The sequence below is a fragment of the Capra hircus genome, chromosome 17, assembly GCF_001704415.2.
Source record: "Capra hircus breed San Clemente chromosome 17, ASM170441v1, whole genome shotgun sequence".
In the NCBI taxonomy this organism is placed as follows: Eukaryota; Metazoa; Chordata; class Mammalia; order Artiodactyla; family Bovidae; genus Capra; species Capra hircus.
Window position 1 is genome coordinate 49,894,991 of NC_030824.1, and position 16,166 is coordinate 49,911,156.

A 16,166-nucleotide genomic window follows, 5' to 3' on the forward strand; every position below is an offset into this window, starting at 1 on the left:
GATGCTTTTGAACTGTGGAGAAGACTCTTGAGAATCCCTTGGACTGCAAGGAGATCCAACCAGTCCATTCTGAAAAAGATCAGCCCTGGGATTCCTTTGGAAGGAATGATGCTAAAGCTGAAACTCCAGTACTTTGGCCAGCTCATGAGAAGAGTTGACTCATTGGAAAAGACTCTGATGCTGGGAGGGATTGGGGGCAGGAGGAGAAGGGGATGACAAAGGATGAGATGGTGGGATGGCATCACGGACTCGATGGACGTGAGTCTGAGTGAACTCTGGGAGACAGTGATGGACAGGGAGGCCTGGCGTGCTGCGATTCATGGGGTCACAAAGAGTTGAACAAGACTGAGTGACTGAACTGAACTGAAGATATTACTTTGCTGATCCTCTTCCTTTCATGTTCTTTCTCTCCAGCCCTGGCAGGAGAATAATTTCTGAGATCAGCAGACTTTAACTCTTGGAGAAACAGAGGCAGAATTGACAAGAATTGATTAATAGGGATGACTTTACTACACTGTTCTATCAGAGGCTGAGACATCAGGGAGAATATGAACAATCCATGAAGGAATACCCCAGAAAGTCAGAGGCAAATACTTGCCAGAAGAAGCAAGTATTTGTGATTCTCACCAAGCATCTCAGGACACAGCGGTACAGTTAGTTCTTCTTTACTTCACCCCAAGGTATTCTGAGATTAGGATCCTGCTTCTTGAAAATACGTTTTACAATGTTACTTTTTACAGTGTTACAAAAGGTTACTCTTTTGTCCAGATCAAACTGAATCAGATAGATAAGCTCAAGTATTTTCCTAACAATATGCATGCAAAACCTACACTATCCTTACAGATATTGTCAAGACTACTGCATTGAGACAAAGAAGAAGAGAAATAGAGATCTCCTTGCTCTTGGCTTTTTTCCATCACTATTCAAACATTAAAATTTTTTAATTAAAGAATCCCTTCATTAACCCAATCATTGTACGCTGCTTCTTTATCTTTTCCATGACAAAAATAAATTTCTTCCAATAATCTGTTTGTAATCTTATTGTCCCCTTTTCTTCCATAAGTGATTGCATTATTAATAGTTTTCTGTGTTCATAATTCGTCTGAACCTGGGATCCAAAATCATTTGACTTGTTCACCTTAAATTCACTGAAGATACACATTTTCTTTTCTTTTCCCATTTACATATTAAGTCACCTTTTGATCCCTCCTTTTACTTCTATAAAGCTACAAAGCTTTGTCTCAAATCACCCTACTTTCTTGTTTGCTAAAAATATATGTTCAATTGCCAATTGCACATGTACATTTGAGTGTTTTCAGGACACATAGTACTTAATATTTGAATATCGAAATTCATCATCTCCCAAACTTGCCTCCTCCCCAGTGTTCTGTTTTTAAGTAAATATTTTGATGTCTACCCGGTTGCCTAACATGGGAGATTGTGACGCTTCTCTGTTTTCAATTTCTTAATGGCTTCTATTTCCTTTAAGGAGAAAGACTACACTCCTAAACCTGACTTACAACTGCCATCATCACTAGAAGGTCTAGTCCTTTCTTTCTCCAATCTTGCCTCTTAAACTAGTATCTTTTACACTCTGTATTACAGTAGCTATCACTGAATTTATTTATTTGGTCCCCTTGATGTTCCATGTTTTTCTCATCTAAATCTTGAAATATGCTCTGTCAAAAATATCCCCACTCTGTGTTATGAGTTCAGTGCAGAGGTGGGGAAATCGTGTCTGTTGTGGCACCATTATATTCCTACCCCAAGACAAGGCTTGGCACTGAGTAGGCACTTATATAGACTGCACAGAAACACTCATATTTGCTATCAGTGACTCTGTTGTGGATATTTTGAGTCTAAATATTTTTAAACTGTGGTTATTATGATTTTTCTGCTTGCTTGCTTTAAGGAAGACTGATGAATTTTTCAATGTGAATTTATAGAATTCTAAAAAATGACAGAATGATCTCTGTTCGTTTCCAAGGCAAACCATTCAATATCATGGTAATCCAAGCCTATGCCCAAACTAACAATGCTGAAGAAGCTGAAGTTGAATGGTTCTATGAAGGCCTACAAGACCTTTTAGAACAAACACCAAAAAAAGATGTCCTTTTCATTAGAGGAGATTGGAATGCAAAAGTAGGAAGTCAGGAAACACCTGGAGTAACAAGCAAATTTGGCCTTGGAGTATAGAATGAAGCAGGGCAAAGGATAATAGAGTTTTGCCAAGAGAACGCACTGGTCATAGCAAACACCCTCTTCCAACTACACAAGAGAAGACTACACATGGATATCACCAGATGGTCAACACCAAAATCAGATTGATTATATTCTTTGCAGCCAAAGATGGAGAAGCTCTATACAGTCAGCAAAAACAAGACTGGGAGCTCACTGTAGCTCAGATCATGAACTCCTTATTGCCAAATAAATAAAAGAAAGTAGGGGAAACCACTAGACCGTTCAGGTATGACCTAAATCAAATCCCTTATGATTAAACAGTGGGAAGCGAGAAATAAGTTTAAGGGACTAGATCTGATAGACAGAGTGCCTGATGAACTATGGACAGAGGTTCATGACATTGTACAGGAGACAGGGATCAAGACCACGCCTATGGAAAAGAAATGCAGAAAAGCAAAATGGCTGTCTGAGGAGGCCTTACAAATAGCTGTGAAAAGAAGAGAAGTGAAAAGCAAAGGAGAAAAAGAAAGTTATTCCCATCTGAATGCAAAGTTCCAAAGAATAGCAAGGAGAGATTAAAAAAACCTTCCTCAGTGATCAATGCAAAGAAATAGAGGAAAACAACAGAATGGGAAAGACTAGAGATCTCTTCAAGAAAATTAGAGATACCAAGGGAACATTTCATGCAAAGATGGGCTCGATAAAGGACAGAAATGGTATGGACCTAACAGAAACAGAAGAGATTAAGAAGAGGTGACAAGAATATACAGAACTGTGCAAAAAAGCTCTTAATGACCCAGAAGACCACGATGTTGCAGTCAGTCACCTAGAGCCAGATATCCTAGAGTGCTAAGTCAAATGGGCCTTAGGAAGCATTCCTATGAACAAAGCTAGTAGAGGTATTGGAATTTCAGCAGAACTAGTTCAAATCCTAAAAGATGATGTTTTTAAAGTGCTGCACTAATTATGCCAGCAAATTTGTAAACTCAGCAGTGGCCACAGGACTGGAAAAGGTTCACTTTTCATTCCAATCCCAAAGAGAAGCAATGCCAAAGAAAGTTCAAAATACTGTACAACTGCACTCATTTCACATGTCAGCAAAATTATGCTAAAAATCCTTCAAGTAAAACTTCAGCAGTATGTGGATTGGGAACTTCCAAATGCTCAAGCTGGATTTAGAAAAGGCAGAGGAACCAGAGATCAAAGTGCCAACATTCGCTGGATCATAGAAAAAGCAAGGACATTCTAAAAACTAATAATAATAAATAAAATCTACTTCTGCTTCATTGGCTATGCTAAAGATTTTGACTGTGGATCACAAAATAACTGTGGAAAATTCTTAAAGAGATGAGAATTCCAGGCCACATTACCTGCTTCCTAAGAAACCTGTATGCAAGACAAGAAGCAATGGCTAGAACTGGACATGGAGCCATGGACTGGTTCACAAACTGGGAAAGGAGTACATCAAGGCTATATATTGACACCCTGCTTCTCTAACTTGTATGCAGAGTACATCATGCAAAATGCCAAGCTGGATGAAGCACAAGCTGTAATCAAGTTTGCCAGGAGAAATATCAATAACCTCAGATATGCAGATGATACCACTTTAATGACAGAAAGTGAAGAGGAACTAAAGAGCCTCTTAATGAAAGTGTAAGAGGAGAATAGATAAACTGGCTTAAAGCTCAACATTCAAAGAACAAAGCTTCATTGCATCTATGCATTCATAGCAAAAGATGGGGAAAATGTGGAAAAAGTGTCATATTTCATTTTCATTTTCTTGGGCTCCAAAATCAATGTGGACAATGACTGCAGCCATGAAATTAAAAGACACTTGTTCCTTGGAAAATTAGCTATGGCCAACCTAAAACACTGTATTAAAAAGCAGAGACATTACTTTGCTGACAAAAGCCCATATGGCCAAATCTATGGTTTTCCCAGTAGTCATGTATGCATGTGAGTATTGGACCATAAAGAAGTCTGAGCACAAAAGAGTTAATGCTTTTGAATTGTGGTGTTTGAGTTTTGCAGAAGACTGTTGAGAGTCCCTTGGACAGCAAGGAGATCCAGCCAGTCAGTCCTAAAGAAATCAACCCTGAATATTCATTGGAAGGACTGATGCTGAAGCTGAAGCTCCAATACTTTGGCCACCTGATGTGAAGAGCTGATTCATAGGGAAAGACCTTGATGCTGGGAAACACTGAGGGCAGGAGGGAGAAGGGAGAGACGGAGGATGAGATGGTTGGATGGCATCAATGACTCAATGGACATGAGTTTCAAAAAACTCAGAGAGATAGTGAAAGACAGGGAAGCCTGATGTGCTGCAGTCCATGGGGTTGCATAGAGTCGGGACACAACTGAGCAAATGAACAACAACAATCTCATTAGGCTTTTGTTTGTTAATATTGTTTTAAATTTTTAAACATATAGTCCAAAAACAAAGAAAAATAGTATTTTATCCTTCACATTTATAGTTTTAAATTGGTGTTACTAATTATCAGTTCAGTTCAGTTGCCTCAGTAAGTGTCCGACTCTTTGCAACCCCATGAATCACAGCACGCCAGGCCTCCCTGTCCATCACCAACTCCCAGAGTTCACTCAGACTTGCGTCTATCGAGTCAGTGATGCCATCCATCTATCTCATCCTCGGTCGTCCCCTTGCTTCTCCTGCCCTCAATCCCTCCCAGCATCAAAGTCTTCTCCAATGAGTCAACTCTTCTCATGAGCTGGCCAAAGTATTGGAGTTTCAGCTTGAGCATCATTCCTTCCAAAGAACACCCAGGACTGGTCTCCTTTAGAATGGCCTAGTTGGCTCTCACAGTCCAAGAGACTCTCAAGAGTCTTCTCCAACACCACAGTTCAAAAGCATCAATTCTTCGGCACTCAGCTGTCTTCACAGTCCAACTCTCACATCCATACATGACCACAGGAAAAACCATAGCCTTAATTAGACAGACCTTAGTTGGCAAAGTAATGTCTCTACTTTTGAATATGCTATCTAGGTTGGTCATAACTTTTCTTCCAAGGAGTAAGGCATCTTTTAATTTCATGGCTGCAGTCACCATCTGCAGTGATTTTGGAGCCCAAACAAATAAAGTCTGACACTGTTTCCACTGTTTCTCCATCTATTTCCCGTGGAGTGATGGGACTGCATGCCATGATCTTCGTTTTTCTGAATGTTGAGCTTTAAGACAACTTTTTCATTCTTCCTCTTTTACTTTCATCAAGAGGCTTTTTTGGTTCCTCTTCACTTTATGCCATAAGGGTGATTACTAATTATATGAATGTGAACTCTTATTTTTTTAAATTTACCTTTGGAATATTCATTTTAACTAGATGATCCAAATTTTTAATAAAAAATTATTCTACATTCCTAATGGTAATAATAAACTATCCAACATTTTTTATTGGTTTAGGGGGTTCAAAATATTTGAGGACTGCAATGTAAACAAACATATGTAATATGTTCTGATTTCTTCCACAAGAGGTGTTATAGACTTACAGAAGTTGCTCAAATACTCTGAACATAATATATGACCTACAAATGTATTAACATAACTCTCTTTTCATGAAGATAATCTCAATTTTTAGTCTACTAAATTATACAACTGTTATAAAATTAAATTTTTTAAAAAATAGACAGAGAAAATTTGGAATAATGTGTGCAATTCAAGCCCAAAGTATTTCTTCAAGCTTTGCAGATTTTGCCTCTATCACTCTTAGATTTCAAAATTAAATTTCATTTGCTAGATGATTATGTAAGCACCACTGAGCCCATCAAAAATGATAGAGTATCTTAAAGAGATACTAGCACATGTACATCATTAGCCATTAAACATTTCCCCCCCCAGTTATTGGAACAGATGGTAGGAAAAGCACATCTTGGAAACTACTTATCTAACAGGAGCATAACTTATCTAGAATAAACAAAAATGCAAATTGATGTACTTTACTTCAAATCCTATTGAAAGGATGTTAAAATAATTTAAAGCATAGTAAAGATTTTTAAATAAAAAATACATTTTTTTAATACAAGGCAAAAAAGAAATGGACTGTGATCTAGGAAAAGCAAACAAAATTAAATTCACAGATGAATCCACATTTTTAAAACTTGGTAGTATATTTTAAAACTTGGTGGAGAAGGCAATGGCACCCCACTCCAGTGTTCTTGCCTGGAGAATCCCAGGGACAGGGGAGCCTGATTGGCTGCCATCTATGGGGTCACACAGAGTCGGACATGACTGAAGCAACTTAGCAGCTGTACATAGAGGTTGTATATTCTATATGTTGTATATTGTTGCACAAGGTTGTATATTGTCACCCTGCTATTTAACTTATATACAGAGTACATCATCCAAAATGCCAGGCTGGATGAACTCAAGGTGGAATCAAGATTGCCAGGAGAAATATCAATAACCTCAGATATGCAGATGACATCACCCTTATGGAAGAAATTGAAGAACTAAGGAGCCTCTTGATGAAAGTGAAAGAAGAGAGTGAAAAGTTGGCTTAAAACTCAATATTCAGAAAACTAGGATCATGGCATCTGGTCCTCATAGATGGGGAAACAAGGGAAATAGGGAGAGACTTTATTTTGGGGGCTCCAAAATCACTGCAGATGGTGACTGCACCCATGAAATTAAAAGATGGTTGCTCCTTGGAAGAAAAGCTATGACCAACCTGGAAAGCACATTAAAAAGCAGAGACATTACTTTACCAACAAAGGTCCATCTAGTCAAAGTTATGGTTTTTCCAATAGTCATGTATGAATGTGAGAGTTGAACTATAAAGAAAGCTGAGTGCCGAAGAATTGATGCTTTTGAACTGTGGTGTTGGAGAAGACTTGAGAGTCCCTTGGACTGCAAGAAGATCCAACAAGTCCATCCTAAAGTAAATCAGTCCTGAATATTCATTGGAAAGACTGATGCTGAAGCTAAAACTCCAATACTTTGGCCACCTGATGCAAAAAAATGAGTCTTTGGAAAAGACCCTGATGCTGGGAAAGATTGAAGGCATGAAAAGTAGGGGATGGCAGAGGATGACATGATTGGATGGCATCACTGACTTGATGGACATTAGTTTGAACAAGTTCTGGGAATTGGTAATGGACAGGAAAGTCTCGTGTGCTGTAGTCCATGGGTTGCAAAGAGTCGGACATGAACTGAACTAAGTACATAAAGGTGGTTGTATCTGCTTTATACACTGTGATAATTCTAGAATCTCCAGCCAAAATCAATAGTGTTTGGTGAATAATGTCACTATTTAAGTAATAATGTCCACTTTTGATGACGCTGCTAATATGAACAGATTTTTTATTTTTTACCGAGTTCAACCAGTGATTGGTGATATATAGAGTAATTTACACAATTCATCCAGTGACTGGTGATACATAGTTCTATTAAATTTAATTCTGCCTATAAATATTAAGGAGGACTTCCCAGCTAGCTTAGAGGTAAAGAATCTGCTTGCCAATGCATGAGATGCAGGGGATGTAGTTTCAATCCCTGGGTCAGGAAGATCCCCTGGAGGGGGAAATAGCAACCCACTCCAGTATTCTTGTCTGCAAAATTCCATGGACAGAGAGACTGGTGGGCTACAGTCCAAGGGGTGGCAAAGAATCAGACAAGACTGAATGACTGAGCAGACACATAAGCTTAAGAGTGCTAATGTTGGATACACACAGATGTTTGATATAAATAAGGTAGTTCAGTCTTTTGAAGAGCCACATGTTTATCAGCTGACCCACTGACTTATCAAAGTTAATTTGGTTTCCTGGGTTTATATAAAGAGCTTTAAAGAACTGTGGCAATATATGATTTGCATAGATTGTGGGAAGGTATGAAATTCCATTTGTTATATATCTGAAGAGACTTTAGGTCATTATGGTACAGATGCTGTGATAATTTGAAGGTATCATGGATAGAATGTTATACATGACATCTGTGTTCTCCCATCAAGGCCCAATTTTATGATTTGTACATTAAGTTAGCATATATATATTGCACCTGTCCACGTGAAAATAGCATATGCTACTTAGAAGTACAACATACAAATCATAAAATATGGACTAGCACACATTTGGTCCTGCGAGTCCATTAAGATATTTGGTCCAAGCCAAAAGGTCCTTGAAATCTGATCCTACCAAAACATCCATAAGCATATTTGTTCCATAACAAATGTCCCTTGATATTTCATCCTGTCAAAATGCCCATGCTTAGAAAACAAATGCTGATTTATTTTATGGTTTAAGAGACTAATATATAAATAATAATACATAAATATTATCATATTATATTGGTCCAATAACTATGTTGTGGTTGTATTGACAATTTATAATAACCCTTCTTGCCTCAGTGGCCTACCTAGTAATGGCATGTGCAGTTAGGTAGATGGGTGAGGGTTCAAATCTTGCAAAAGAGTGGGAGTTGTATTAATTATGGGTACCAAGGAGGAGTCTTACAGTTGGTCTTACAATTGGAGAAATGCATAGAATATATCAAGTCAAGGATGGGACCTTGTGATGCATGGTGCATTAATATATCATTGGGCATTTGGTTGGATGAGGCTGGTCATTAAAAAAGAGTGGAGTTTGTAAGCAGGAGTTGGTCAAGACACTGTAAAACAGGAGGCAAATGAGTTTATGTGAACACTTTATAAAGTATCTCACTTGTCACTGTAATATCGACCATGGGGTGATATCACACATCTAATTAATGCCCAACCAACTATTCTATTGCTCAGAGCTAATGGGTGATTTTCCCTTGAACTGATGTCCTACAGAAGTACAACTGAGGTAGACTTCAAGAAGCATAGAGAGGCTTTAGTGGGTGTGACTCCCACACTTACCTGCTAATCAACATGAACACCAAATCTTCAGCTGGGGTCTCCCAACTGGCTGAGTCAGCCTGGCCAAATAGGATGTCCAGTTCATAAGACATTAATAAGGTTTTCCCCTACCAGTAAATCAGAAACCACTGGTCAGATGTCTACGAAATAAAGAAAAAAAAACCTTATTTTATTGCTTAGCAATGTCAATATGAATGGCAGAAAAGGTATACTCACAAAAAATGTTACATTATAATGGTTTTGTTACCATTTCCATTCCTTTAACAAAAATAGAAGTAAAAGTTACCACCACTGTAAAGAGAGAAAACCTATAATGCCAGATGTATAACTAGTCAGGATTATGGTAACAGTTCAGTCATTCAAGATGTGACAGGAAAATATCAGCACAATGTTGGTGCTGGAAGGAAATCAGTCCTGAATATTCACTGGAAAGACTGATGCTGAAGCTGAAACTTCAATATTTTGGCCACTTAATGAGAAGAACTGACTCACTGGAAAGACCCTGATGCTGGGAAAGATTGAAGGCAGGAGGAAACATGGATGACAGAAGATGAGATGGTTGGATGGCATCACTGACTCAATGGACATGAGTCCGAGAAAGCTCTGAGAGTTGGTAATGGATAGGGAGGCTTGGCATGCTGCAGTCCTTGGGGTCACAAAGAGTTGGACTTGACTGAGCAACTGAACTGAACTGAACTGACCACACTACTCAGTAATGGCAACTTCAAGATGGCATCAACACTGTTCATTCAGATATTTACTGTGCATAATACTGAGTTACACAGTGGTATTGATTTTGCATAATAATGGAAAGATGAAAAGATATATATATATATATACTTACATTTGCATGGGAAAAACTTTTCAACATTATAAACTTTCACTGTGTGTGATGGATTTTGAGATTACAAATATGTGTGTGAGTCAACTACTCTTACCAAAGGACAAGTAAAAGAATCCTTATTTCACTTTTCATAATCACTGTGGCAAAATTATTTTTGTTGGCTTTAACATGAAAGTATATGACAAGTAACACCTCTAAGCATGTATTCATGTTTTTGGACTTCAATATATGCTTTTGGAAGATGTGAATGAAACTTTTGAGTACTTTGTGAGGAGTGATGGTTGTTCAGTCATGCCTGACTCTTTGCAACCCCATGGACTGTAGCCTACAAGGCTCCTCTGTTCATGGAATTCTCCAGGCAAGATTACTGAGTGAGTTGCCATTTCCTTCTCCATTATGGACAGTGCAAAAAAAAATTTAGATGACCAAATGGTTATGTGGAGAGAGTTATTATCCCTGAAAGGCATGACAGAGGCAAAGAACTAGAAGGTCCATGATTTCCACAAGAAATTTGGAACGTTGACCATTCTCCTGATGAAACCAAGCTGAATAGACGTATCTGGTAATTTCAGCAGAACTAGTTGCAATCCTAAAAGATGATGTTTTATTAACGTTGGCTGCCTAATTAAATGCCAAGCAAATTTGAACTCAGCAGTGGCCACAGACTGGAAAAGTTCTACTTTTTCATTCCAATCTCGAAAGAGAAGCATTGCCAAAGAAAAGTCAAAATACTGTAACTGCACGCATTTCACATCGTCAGCAAAAAATTATGCCTAAAAATCCTTCAAGTAAAACTCAGCAGTATGTGGATTGGAGAACTTCAAATGCTCAAGCTGCGATTTCGAAAAGAGGCAGAGGAAACGAATCAAAAGTAACCACATTCTGGATCATAGAAAAAGCAAGGACATTCTATAAAACAATAATAATAAATAAAATCTACTTTGCTTCATGCTATGTAGATTTTGACCTGTGAGTCACAAAAAACTGTGGAAATCTTAGAAAGAGATGAGATTCGCAGACATTCGCTGACCTTCCTAAGAAACCTGTATGGCAAGACAAGAAGCAATGGCTAGAACTGACATTGGAGCCATGGACTGGTTCCAAAACTGGGAAAGGAGTACTATAAGGGCTATATATGATTCAACCCTGCTCTCTAAGCTTGTATGCAGAGTACATCTGATGCCAAATGCAAGTCTGGATTCCAAGGCAGCAAGCTGTAATCAAGGTTTCCCAGGAGAAATTCCATACCCTCAGATATGCAGATTATACGGCCTTTAGATGACAGAAGTAAGGAATAAATCGACAGCCTGTGTAATGAAGTGTGAGGAATAGATAAACCGGGCTTAATCGCCCGCCTTCGCCAACAAGCTTCAAGAACCAAGCTATTGCCTTGATTCATAGCAAAAAGATGGGGAAAAAAACTGTGGCAAAAGTTCATACTTTTCATTTTCCATTTTCTAGGCTCCAAAATCAAATGTGGACAATACTGCAGCCATGAAATTAAAAGCACTTGTTGCCTTGAAAATTTAGGCTATGGCCAACCTAAACACTGTATTAAAAAGCAGAGACATTCTTTGGCTTGACAAAAGCCACTATGGCCAAATCTATGCGTTTTCCAGTAGTCATGTATGCATGTGAGTATGGAACATAAAGAAGTCTGAGCACAAAGAGTCTAATTGGCTTTTGAATTGTGGTGTTTGAGTTTTGGCAGAAGACTGTTGAGAGGTCCTTGGTAAGCGCAAGGAGATCCAGCCAGTCAGTCCTATAGAATATCAACCCTGAATATCTATTGAAAGGACTGATGAGCTGAAGCTGAACGCCCATACTTTGCCACCTGATGTGAAGAAGGCTGATCATAGGGAAGACCTTGATGCGGAGAAACTAGGGCAGAGGCGAGAAGGGAGAGACGAGGATAGAAGGTGGAATGAGGCAAATGACTCAATGAGATGAGTTTCAAAAAACTCAGAGAGATAGTGAAAACAGGAAGCCTGATGTGCTTGCAGTCCATGGGTCTGCATAGAGTCGGGACGACCAACTGAGCCAAATGAAAACAACCAATCTACATTAGGTTTTGTTTGTTAATATTGTTTTTAAATGTTTTAAACATATACGTCCAAAAATCAAAGAAAAATTATATTTCTATCCTTCATATTTATAAGTTTTAAATTGGTGTTACTAATTATCAGTCAGTTCAGTGTTGCTCAGTGCGTCCGACTCTTTGCAACCCCATGAATCACAGCCAACGTCCGCCTCCCTGTCCCCATCAACCAACATCCCAGAGTTCACTAGATTGGAGTCTATGAGTCAGTGATGCCATCCACTCTATCTCATCTCGTCGTCCCACTGCTTCTCACTGGCCCTCAATACCTCCGCAGCAATCAAAGTCTTCTCGCAATGAGTCAACTCTTCCTCATGAGCGTGCCAAAGGTATTGGAGTTTCAGCTTGAGATTCGATTCCTTCCAAAGAACACCCGGACTGGTTCCTTTAGAATGGACCTAGTTGGCTCTCAGCAGTCCAAGAAGACTCTGCAAGCAGTGCTTCTCCAACACGCACAGTTCAAAAAGCATCAATTTTCGGACTCAGCTGCTTCACAGTCCAACTCTTCAAATCCATACATACCACAGGAAAAACCATTAGCCTTAATTAGACGCACCTTAGTGCAAATGTAATGTCGTCTAACTTATGAATATGCTATCTAGGTTTGATCATAACTTTTTCTTCCAAGAGTAGTCATCTTTTAATTCATGGTGCTGCAAGTCACCATCTGCCAGTGATTTTGGCAGCCCAAACAAATAAAGTCCTGACCTGTTCTCCACGTGTTCTCCATTTTCTATTTGTTCCTTGGGAGTGATGGGACTGCACTGCCATGATCTTCTGTTTCGTAATGTTGGAGCTTTAAGCCACAACTTTTTCATATCTTCCTCTTTTAGCTTATCAAGAGGCTTTTGTTCCTCTCCTTTAATGCCATAAGGGTGATTACTCATTATATGAATGTGAACTCTTATTTTTTAATTACCTTGGAATTTCATTTTAACTAGCATGATCCCAATTTATTAATAAAATTATTCTACATTCCTAATGGTAATAATAAACTATCCAACATTTTTATTGGTTTGGGGTTCAAATATTTGAGCGACTGCAATGTAAAAACCATTGTAATATGTTTCTGAGTCTTCTTCACAAGAGTGCTTATAGACTTTACAGAAGTTGCTCAAATACTTGACATAATATATGACGCTACAAATGATCTAAATAACTTCTCTTTTTATGAAGATAATCTCAATTTTAGTCTACTAAATTTCAAAGCTGTTAATCAAATTAAATTTTTAAAAAATGACAGAGAAAATTTGGAAAATGTGTGCAATTCAAGCCAAAGTATGTCTTCCAAAGTTGAGATTTTGGCCTCTATCATCATTAGATTCAAATTAAATTTCATTTTGCTATGATGATATTGTAAGCCCTACTGAGCATCAATAATGATAGGATATCTTAAAGGATACTAGCTACATGTAACATTCATTAGCCATTAAACATTTACCCCCCCGTTACATTGGAACGATGGTAGGAAAGCACATCTTGGAACTAACTTATGCTAAAGGAGCATAACTTATCTAGAAAAACAAACAATGAAATTATAAATTTACTTTACTTCAATCCTATTTGAAAGGATGTTAATTAATTTAACAGATAAGTAAAATTGTTAAATAAAAAATATTTTTTTAATTAACAGGCAAAGAAGAATGGACATAGTGATCTAGGAAAAGAAACAAAATAAATTCACAGCATGCATCAACATTTTAAAACTGTAGGGATATATTTTAAAAACTGGTGCAGAAGCAATGGCACCCACTCCAGTGTTCTTGCCTGCGAGAATGCAGGACAGGGGAGGCTGCCTGTTGTCTGAATCTATGGGGTCTACACAGAGTCGGACATTGACTGAAGCAACTTAGCAGCTGTTACATAGGGTTGTTATTACCATAATGTTGTATATTGTGGCCGAAAGGTGTATATATGTCACCCTGCTATTTAAAAGTTATATACAGAGTAACATCATCCAAAATGCCAGGCTGGATGCAACTCAAGGTGGAATTCAAGATTGCCAGGAGAAAATATCAATAACCTCAGATCTGCTAGATGACATCACCCTTATGGAAGAAATTGAAGAACTAAGGAGCCTACTGATGATAAGTGAAAAGAACAGAGTACGAACAGTTAGGCTTAAAACTCAATATTCAGAAAACTAGGATCATGGCTCTGGTCTCTCTAGATGGGAAAAGCAAGGGAAATAGGGAGAAGACTTTTATTTCTGGGGGCTCCCAAAACTCACTGACAGAGGGTGACTGCAACCCATGAAAATTAAACAGATGGTTGTCTCGTTGAAGAAAAGCTATGCAACCTAAGGAAAGACCATTAAAAAGCAAGAGACATTAATTTACAACAAAGGCGTCCATCTAGTCAACAGTTATGGTTTTCCAAGAGTCCCATGTAATGAATGTGGAGAGTTGAACTATAAAGACAAGCTGAGGTGCCGAAAGAATTGATGCTTTGCAACTGCTGGTGTTGGAGAAGACTTGAGAGATCCGCTTGACTGCAAAGAAGATCCAAACCAGGTCATCCTAAAGTAAATCCAGTCCTGATATTCTTGGACAGACTGAGCTGAAGCTAAAACTCCAAATACTTTTGGCCACCTGATGCACAAAAAATGAGTGCTTTGAAAACGACCCTGATGCTGGAAAGATTGAAGCGATGAAAAGCTAGGGGATGGCATGAGGAATGAACATGAGTTGGATGCATCACTGACTTGATGGACATTAGTTTGGAACAGTTCTCGGAATTGTATAGCGACATGAAAGTCTCGTGGCTGCTTAGTCCAATGGTTTGGCAAGAGTCGGACATGAACTGAACTAAGTACATAAAGGTCGGTCTGATCTGCTTTAATACACTGTGATAATTCTAGAAATCTCTAGCAAATCATAGTGTTGGTGAATAATGTCACTATTTAAGTAATAATGTCACTTTTGACTGAGCGCTGCTAATATTGAACAGATTATTCTATCTTTACGAGAGTTTCAACCAAGTGATTGGTGATATATGGAGTATTTAACACAATTACATCCAGTGACTGTGGAAACATAGTTCTATTAAATTTAATCATGACTCCTATAAATATTAAGGAGACTCCCAGCTACGCTTAAGAGGTAAGAATCTGCTTGCAATGCTATGAGATGCAGGGGGATGTAGTTTCAAATCGCCTGGGGTCAGGAAGATCCCCTGGAGGGGGAAATAGCAACCACTCCAGTAATTCTTGTCTGCAAATCCTTATGGACAGAAGACTTGGTGGGCTACAGCTCCAAGGGGTGGCAAAGAATCAGACAGACTGACCAGATGCGATGCAGCAGGAACACACTAACTTAAGATTGCTAATCGTTGGGATCCACACAGATGTTGATATAATAAGTAGGTCAGTCTTCATTGAGCGAAAGTCAGAGGCAAATACTTGCCAGAAGAAGCAAGTATTTGTGATTCTCACCAAGCATCTCAGGACAACAGCGGTACAGTTAGTTCTTCTTTACTTCACCCCAAGGTATTCTGAGATTAGGATCCTGCTTCTTGAAAATACGTTTTACAATGTTACTTTTTACAGTGTTACAAAAGGTTACTCTTTTGTCCAGATCAAACTGAATCAGATAGATAAGCTCAAGTATTTTCCTAACAATATGCATGCAAAACCTACACTATCCTTACAGATATTGTCAAGACTACTGCATTGAGACAAAGAAGAAGAGAAATAGAGATCTCCTTGCTCTTGGCTTTTTTCCATCACTATTCAAACATTAAAATTTTTTAATTAAAGAATCCCTTCATTAACCCAATCATTGTACGCTGCTTCTTTATCTTTTCCATGACAAAAATAAATTTCTTCCAATAATCTGTTTGTTAATCTTATTGTCCCCTTTTCTTCCATAAGTGATTGCATTATTAATAGTTTTCTGTGTTCATAATTCGTCTGAACCTGGGATCCAAAATCATTTGACTTGTTCACCTTAAATTCACTGAAGATACACATTTTTTTTCTTTTCCCATTTACATATTAAGTCACCTTTTGATCCCCTTTTACTTCTATAAAGCTACAAAGCTTTGTCTCAAATCACCCTACTTTCTTGTTTGCTAAAAATATATGTTCAATTGCCAATTGCACATGTACATTTGAGTGTTTTCAGGACACATAGTACTTAATATTTGAATATCGAAATTCATCATCTCCCAAACTTGCCTCCTCCCCAGTGTTCTGTT

At 38.2% G+C, this 16,166-nt stretch overlaps 1 pseudogene; it reads right to left on the bottom strand.

Moving 5' to 3' along the window:
- LOC108633272 overlaps positions 1-12,856 on the bottom strand; it is a 65,742-nt pseudogene extending 52,886 nt beyond the window's left edge.